Below are 9349 nucleotides of genomic sequence, written 5' to 3'. Positions count from 1 at the left end.
CAGAGCATATCAGACTGCTCTTTCTCTACCACATCTCCGGATTCCTACCGCAAGCTCTGAACCTTTACACCGGATCATCGCAACTAGCTAGCTGCAATTCCGAGCGGCTACTCCTGGCCAACGTCTCTGGCCCAAAACAAGCTACAGTTAGCCTTGAGCTAAGCCCACCTCCCGACTAGCCGAAGAGGCCCAACGATACCTCTTTTGCCAATTGGCCTGGACCCTTTACTGCCGACACGGAGCGCCGCCGATCCATCACGACTGGTCCGCCGACATAATCGTCCGAGGTGGTTTCAACAGGCCTTTTCGTTGCGACATCGCCAAAGACCCATCTGCTGGCCAAGGACCGCGAGCTTTCTGAAACGCTGTGTCTCCAGCTCACCCAGCGCACTAGAGCTCCTGTAGCATACTCCTGGGCTACAATTACCCGGGCCCACGACCGGTCTGTCGATGTCACCGCAAGAAGAGGAATAAACAGACTCACCCCATCGCGACGTCCCCCAAAGGTTAGCTCTCTAGCCCTCGCTATCTCCCTACTTGCTATTCGGCCTGCTAACGGCTAGCTTGTCTAGCCCGGGCCTACGAACTGTTAGCTTGTTAGCACAGGCCTGCTAACCATCTGACTCACCTCATCCCAAACACTTCTGAACCCATTTACTTTCTATCTCTCTTTGATTTTTATTTGTTTATACCTTCCGGAAACCTGCCTCACCCACTGTGATACGGATTCGCTATCACTTTTAATTTTTATTTATTTTTATGATACACTCAAGAACCTCCAGACGCTAACCAGCTACAAGCTATTTAGTCATTGTTAGTTTAAAAAAAAAAAAAAAACCTGGATAACACTCGCCAGCCCAGCTTCCCTGCCCATCCACCGCTGCCCCCTGGACACTGATCTCTTGGCTACATAGCTGACGCACGCTGGACTGTCCATTAATCACGGTACCCTATTCTGCTTGTTTGTTTATCTGTCGGCCCAGTTGCCTAGTCAACGCCATTTTACCTGCTGTTTGTTGTGCTAGCTGATTAGCCTCGCCTACTGTTTTTAGCTAGCTTTCCCAATTCAACACCTGTGATTACTGTATGCCTCGCTGTATGTCTCTCCCAAATGTCAATATGCCTTGTATACTGTTGTTCAGGTTAGTTATCATTGTTTTAGTTCACAATGGAGCCCCTAGATCCACTCTGCATACCCCTGTCACCTCCTTTGTCCCACCCCCACACATGCGGTGACCTCACCCATTACAACCAGCATGTCCAGAGATACAACCTCTCTCATCATCACCCAGTGCCTGGGCTTACCTCCGCTGTACCCGCACCCCACCATACCCCTGTCTGCGCATTATGCCCTGAATATATTCTACCATGCCCAGAAACCTGCTCCTCTTATCCTCTGCCCCCAACGCTCTAGGCGACCAGTTTTGATAGCCTTTAGCCGCACCCTCATACTACTCCTTCTCTGTTCCGCGGGTGATGTGGAGGTAAACCCAGGCCCTGCATGCCCCCAGGTACCCTCATTTGTTGACTTCTGTGATCGAAAAAGTATTGGTTTTATGCATGTCAACATCAGAAGCCTCCTCCCTAAGTTTGTTTTACTCACTGCTTTAGCACACTCTGCTAACCCTGATGTCCTTGCCGTGTCTGAATCCTGGCTCAGGAAGGCCACCAAAAATTCAGAGATTTCCATACCCAACTATAACATCTTCCGTCAAGATAGAACTGCCAAAGGGGGCGGAGTCGCAGTCTACTGCAGAGATAGCCTGCAAAGTAATGTCATACTTTCCAGGTCCATACCCAAACAGTTTGAACTACTAATTTTGAAAATTACTCTCTCCAGAAACAAGTCTATCACTGTTGCCGCCTGCTACCGACCCCCGTCAGCTCCCAGCTGCGCCCTGGACACCATTTGTGAATTGATCGCCCCCATCTAGCTTCAGAGTTTGTTCTGTTAGGTGACCTAAACTGGGATATGCTTAACACCCCGGCAGTCCTACAATCTAAGCTAGATGCCCTCAATCTCACTCAAATCATCAAGGAACCCACCAGGTACAACCCTAACTCTGTAAACAAGGGCACCCTCATAGACGTCATCCTGACCAACTGGCCCTCCAAATATACCTCCGCTGTCTTCAACCAGGATCTCAGCGATCACTGCCTCATCGCCTGTATCCGCCACGGAGCCGCAGTCAAACGACCACCCCTCATCACTGTCAAACGCTCCCTAAAACACTTCTGTGAGCAGGCCTTTCTAATCGACCTGGCCCGTGTATCCTGGAAGGACATTGACCTCATCCCGTCAGTTGAGGATGCCTGGTCATTCTTTAAAAGTAACTTCCTCACCATTTTAGATAAGCATGCTCCGTTCAAAAAATGCAGAACCAAGAACAGATACAGCCCTTGGTTCACTCCAGACCTGACTGCCCTCGACCAGCACAAAAACATCCTGTGGCGGACTGCAATAGCATCGAATAGCCCCCGTGATATGCAACTGTTCAGGGAAGTCAGGAACCAATACACGCAGTCAGTCAGGAAAGCTAAGGCCAGCTTCTTCAGGCAGAAGTTTGCATCCTGTAGCTCCAACTCCAAAAGTTCTGGGACACTGTGAAGTCTATGGAGAACAAGAGCACCTCCTCCCAGCTGCCCACTGCACTGAGGCTAGGAAACACGGTCTCCACCGATAAATCCATGATTATCGAAAACTTCAATAAGCACTTCTCAACGGCTGGCCATGCCTTCCGCCTGGCTACTCCAACCTCGGCCAACAGCTCCGCCCCCCGTAGTTCCTCACCCAAGCCTCTCCAGGTTCTCCTTTACCCAGATCCAGATAGCAGATGTTCTGAAAGAGCTGCAAAACCTGGACCCGTACAAATCAGCTGGGCTTGACAATCTGGACCCGCTATTTCTGAAACTATCTGCCGCCATTGTCGCAACCCCTATTACCAGCCTGTTCAACCTCTCTTTCATATCGTCTGAGATCCCCAAGGATTGGAAAGCTGCCGCAGTCATCCCCCTCTTCAAAGGGGGAGACACCCTGGACCCAAACTGCTATAGACCTATATCCATCCTGCCCTGCCTATCTAAGGTCTTCGAAAGCCAAGTCAACAAACAGGTCACTGACCATCTCGAATCCCACCGTACCTTCTCCGCTGTGCAATCTGGTTTCCGAGCCGGTCACGGGTGCACCTCAGCCACACTCAAGGTACTAAATGATATCATAACCGCCATCGATAAAAGACAGTACTGTGCAGCCGTCTTCATCGACCTCGCCAAGGCTTTCGACTCTGTCAATCACCAAATTCTTAACGGCAGACTCAACAGCCTCGGTTTTCGGATGACTGCCTTGCCTGGTTCACCAATTACTTTGCAGACAGAGTTCAGTGTGTCAAATCAGAGGGCATGCTGTCCGGTCCTCTGGCAGTCTCTATGGGGGTGCCACAGGGTTCAATTCTCGGGCCGACTCTTTTCTCTGTATATATCAATGATGTTGCTCTTGCTGCGGGCGATTCCCTGATCCACCTCTACGCAGACGACACCATTCTATATACTTTCGGCCCGTCATTGGACACTGTGCTATCCAACCTCCAAACGAGCTTCAATGCCATACAGCACTCCTTCCGTGGCCTCCAACTGCTCTTAAACGCGAGTAAAACCAAATGCATGCTTTTCAACCGATCGCTGCCTGCACCCGCATGCCCGACTAGCATCACCACCCTGGATGGTTCCAACCTTGAATATGTGGACATCTATAAGTACCTAGGTGTCTGGCTAGACTGCAAACTCTCCTTCCAGACTCACATCAAACATCTCCAATCAAAAATCAAATCCAGAGTCGGCTTTCTATTCCGCAACAAAGCCTCCTTCACTCACGCTGCCAAGCTTACCCTAGTAAAACTGACTATCCTACCGATCCTCGACTTCGGCGATGTCATCTACAAAATGGCTTCCAACACTCTACTCAGCAAACTGGATGCAGTCTACCACAGTGCCATCCGTTTTGTCACTAAAGCACCTTATACCACCCACCACTGCGACTTGTATGCTCTAGTCGGCTGGCCCTCACTACATATTCGTCGCCAGACCCACTGGCTCCAGGTCATCTACAAGTCCATGCTAGGTAAAGCTCCGCCTTATCTCAGTTCACTGGTCACGATGGCAACACCCATCCGTAGCACGCGCTCCAGCAGGTGTATCTCACTGATCATCCCTAAAGCCAACACCTCATTTGGCCGCCTTTCGTTCCAGTACTCTGCTGCCTGTGACTGGAACGAATTGCAAAAATCGCTGAAGTTGGAGACTTTTATCTCCCTCTCCAACTTCAAACATCAGCTATCCGAGCAGCTAACCGATCGCTGCAGCTGTACATAGTCTATAGGTAAATAGCTCACCCTTTTTCACCTACCTCATTCCCATACTGTTTTTATACTGTTTTTATTTATCTACTTTTCTGCTCTTTTGCACACCAATATCTCTACCTGTACATGCCCATCTGATCATTTATCACTCCAGTGTTAATCTGCAAAATTGTATTATTCGCCTACCTCCTCATGCCTTTTGCACACATTGTATATAGACTGCCCATTTTTTCTACTGTGTTATTGACTTGCTAATTGTTTACTCCATGTGTAACTCTGTGTTGTCTGTTCACACTGCTATGCTTTATCTTGGCCAGGTCGCAGTTGCAAATGAGAACTTGTTCTCAACTAGCCTACCTGGTTAAATAAAGGTGAAATAAAAAAATTAAAAAAATAACTCAATACAAATCATTTCGGTCATGCCCTGGCCATAGAGAGCCATTGTTTCTCAATGGTGTAGTAGGTCAGGGTGTGACTGAGGTGTTCTAGTTTATTATTTCTATGTGGCATTCTAGTTTTCATATTTCTATGTTGGTGTGCTTGATATGGTTCCCAAATAGAGGCAGCTGGTAATCGTTGTCTCTAATTGGGGATCATATTTAGGTAGCCCTTTTCCACATGTGTTTTGTGGGATATTGAATTTTGTGGTTTGAGTTAGTGTATGTAGCATCGCTTTAGTCATGGTTCGTTGTTTCTTGTTTTGTTTTATAGTTTCACTTTAATACATTATGTGGAACTGTAATCACGCTGCCCCTTGGTCCTTCTCTACAAACGATCGTGACAATTTGTCAATTTAGAAAGGACAAAATATTCCGTAATGTGTTCCATTTATGATGTGGTTTGTCATTATTCCATGATCAATTAAGCAAAGAACTAAATCATTGCTGTAATAGGCTTTTTCTGTCGCCACCACATCAACACCAATGTAAAAAAAGAGATTTCCTTTTATGATGTGCCTCACCACTCGTGTACAGGGAAGAGGGTTTTATTTTTACGGCCATTGTTAAAGTTTAGCAATATGGACAGTGGAGGTGTAAAAGAGATGGTGCTCTTGGCCATGAGTTTAAATCACTTGGCGGGATGAGGGCAATAACAAACCACTGGAGAGGGGAAGAGTGATGGTCGGGCCCTTTATATTCCACTAATGATGCAGTACATTTGAGTGGTGGTAACATTAAGCATCGTCGAGCGAATCTAAAGGGAAATCATGCATCACAATTAATTGGGAATCAGGAAGTTGGTTGATTTCGCCATTTTCTACTTATGGTCAGGTTATTAGGTCCGGCCTTCATATCTGTTTATTACCCCCTTAGTTTAATGATCACGGAGGTTAGCAGTCCATTCACCTCTTCTTGGAGAACGGAGGAGTTTCCTAGCAGTACGGTAAAGGCAGGCCTGACGAGCCCTAGGCCAGGCTATCTCAAGGGTGAGGAGGGATGGAGAGCTAATGAGGAAACATCACATATTTATCTTCCTTTCTATGAAACCCCTGAGCGTCTTGGCCCTGAATGCTGTGGCTGATTGCAGTTATTTAGTGTGTATTTAGTGTGGCTGGGGCATTGGTGCTGCTCCTCTGAGCTGCTCGGAGTAGTATTTACCTGTCTGGACCAGTGGAGGCTGATGAGGGGAGGACGGGTCATAATAATGGCTGGAATGGAGTAAACGGAAAGGCATTAAAACATGTTTGATGTATTTGATACCATTCCACCTATCCGCTCCAGCCATTACCACGAGCCCATCCTCCCCAATTAAGGGAGCCACCAGCCTACTGTGGTCTGGACTGTATCTGATTGGCATTTAGGAGCAGTTAGATTTGCGCCTTGTCTGTTTACTTTAAATCAAAGCCAGAGAACAGCCATTTTTGGGTATAAAGTAGCCTATGTTTGTGCAGCAGAAAGTAATGAGACTGCACCGCATTTTGGCAAACCATTTTCTGGTGTCATCTCACATGAACCTCATAAGTATGGTAATGCCTTCTATCATTCTGCCACAGGCTGACAAATTCCATCATTACTCATCATACTGCATCCATTCTTGGTTCATACAATATCCCTCAAGACATGTTCAAAATTATTTATTTTTTACACTGATGACATCTTGACATCGTTATTGTAAGTGACAAACGTGCTGTAGTTGCTGCTAGATGTGTATAAGGCAGAAATGCACACACAGACATAGACATAGCCAGACACATGACAAACAATGCAGGATTTTATTACGTCATTCTTGCTTTTAGTACACCAGACAGACATTAGACTTGTTGATTTATGGAAGTTTGAGTTACGGAAGTTCCCTTTTCCAGATTCAGTTTCTTCACTGCTCTTTCTAGTTCCTGCAGTGTCTCTTCCTTATCTTCTCACCCATTTCATCCTCTCTCCCTCCCTCTGAACTAGATAGTGTGTGATAATGACATACAGGTGTGTGAACAGGTGATTATAATTCAGGTGATTGGGATCTGGAGAGTGAGCTGAGTTCAGGGGATCTAGGTGTTTGAGAGTGTGAGTTGGAAGCAGACGTTACAACATATCAAATGTCATATTATGTATATATACAGTGTTGTAATGATGTGCAAATAGTTAAAGTACAAAAGGGAAAATAAATAAACATAAATATAGGTTGTATTTACAATTGTATTTGTTCTTCACTGGTTGCCCTTTTCTTGTGACAACAAGTCAGACATCTTGCTGCTGTGATTGCACACTGTGGCATTTCACCCCATATATATGGGAGTTCATCAACATTGGATTTGTTTTCGAATTCTTTGTGGGTCTGTGTAATCTGAGTATGTCTCTAAAATGTCATACATTTGGCAGGAGGTTAGGAAGTGCAGCTCAGTTTCCAATTCATTTTGTAGGCAGTGTGCACATAGCCTGTCTTCTCTTGAGAGCCAGGTCTGCCTTCGGCGGCCTTTCTCAATAGCAAGGCTATCCTCACTGAGTCTGTACACAGTCAAAGGTTTCCTTAATTTTGGATCAGTCACAGTGGTCAGGTATACTATGTTTAGGGCCAAATAGCATTCTAGTTTGCTCTGTTTTTTGGTAAATTATTTTCAATGTGTCAAGTCATTATCTTTTAGTTTTCTCACGATTTGGTTGGGTCTAATTCTGTTGCTGTCCTGGGGCTCTGTGGGGTCTGTTTGTGAACAGAGCCCACTCTCTCTCTCCATTACTGTCTCAAAGTCCTTGAGTCTGGGTACTGGGATGGTTAGTGGACATGATGAGTAGGTGATTTCTCATTCCCAATGAAAAGAATTCCCCTCCATTGCCTGGCAGTGAGTTGGGTGGATCTCTGGGATGTTTGGAGGGAAGCCAGCCAGGCCAGCAGAGTCCTGCAGTGACCAGGGAGAGTCTCACTCTGCACCACTGTTCCTCCCTGCCAACCCCCCCCCCCCCCCAACCTCACTGTTGGACTTTGAGAATAACTTGTAGATGTGTGATACGACAGTACAGAGAAAGGAGTAGTGAAGTGATGCAGGCTATAGACGGGGGGAAACAATCACTCTGCAGTAACGCAAACAGCAACAGTGCCTCTTAACCTCTTGAACCTCTGGGGGCAGTATTTTTTGTCACGAAAAGATGCTCGACTATGCATATAATTGACAGCTTTGGAAAGAAAACACTCTGACGTTTCCAAAACTGCAAAGATATTGTCTGTGAGTGCCACAGAACTAATTCTACAGGCGAAACCAAGATGACATTTCATACAGGAAGTGAGCCAGATTTTTGAGGCGCTGTGTTCCAATGTCTCCTTATATGGCTGTGATTGCGCAAGGAATGAGCCTACACTTTCTGTCGTTTCCCCAAGGTGTTTGCAGCATTGTGACGTATTTCTAGGCATATCATTGGAAAATTGACCATAAGAGACTACATTTACCAAGTGTCCGCTCGGTGTCCTCCGTCGAAACTATTGCGTAGTCTCCAGGTGCGTGCATGTTTCCATTTTGAACAGAGGAGAAACCACACTGCCATGAGTGACTTATCATCGAATAGATATGTGAAAAACACCTTGAGGATTGATTCTAAACAACCTTTGCCATGTTTCTGTCGATATTATGGAGTTAATTTGGAAAAAGGTTTGCGTTGTAATGACTGAATTTTCTGTTTTTTTTCTTAACCAAACGTGATGAACAAAACGGAGCGATTTCTCCAAAACAAATAATCTTTTTGGAAAAACTGAACATTTGCTATCTAACTGACAGTCTCCTCATTGAAAACATCCGAAGTTCTTCAAAGGTAAATTATTTTATTTGAATGCTTTTCTTGTTTTTGTGAAAATGTTGCCTGCTGAATGCTAGGCTTAATGCTATGCTAGCTATCAATACTCTTACACAAATGCTTGTGTAGCTATGGTTGAAAAGCATTTTTTGAAAATCTGAGATGACAGTGTTGTTAACAAAAGGCTAAGCTTGTGAGCCAATATATTTAATTTCATTTGCGATTTTCATGAATAGTTAACGTTGCGTTATGGTAATGAGCTTGAGGCTATAATTACGCTCCCGGATACGGGATTGCTCGTCGCAACAGGTTAATGTCCTTGTATAGTGACAGTCACTGGCATGAGGGGACCCCTAACATCAATGTTTAACATGGCCGTAAACGTTATATAAGGCTTGTGTTTGCTCTCGGCCCTGAGCAAATAACAGATCCTTGAATAAACCCACCTCCTCCAGGAAATGTGTATATGAACAAGTAAAGTCGGTGAGAGTCTTTGAGTAGTTGAACAACTATCGGAAGACGATCAATTTCACGCTTGGTGAGAAGAAGATGCAATGGTAAGAGAGAGGATCTGAAACTGTTCGTTTTTTTAATGAATGATGTGGGATGTCGAGCAGTTGGATCAATATTACTGTGTGAATCCTGGCCGTGTTTTACATTGTGCATTAGTCAATACTGAAAGGTGTAAATAATGTGGCTGACTAGTAGACCACTGTCTAGACTGTCTGCTCAGTCTGAAACATCTATTTCTCACCTTCAGGTTCAAAGGAAATGAGCCAT

The sequence above is a fragment of the Oncorhynchus keta genome, chromosome 13, assembly GCF_023373465.1.
Source record: "Oncorhynchus keta strain PuntledgeMale-10-30-2019 chromosome 13, Oket_V2, whole genome shotgun sequence".
Lineage (NCBI taxonomy): Eukaryota > Metazoa > Chordata > Actinopteri > Salmoniformes > Salmonidae > Oncorhynchus > Oncorhynchus keta.
Note: the sequence above shows the minus strand (reverse complement) of the source record.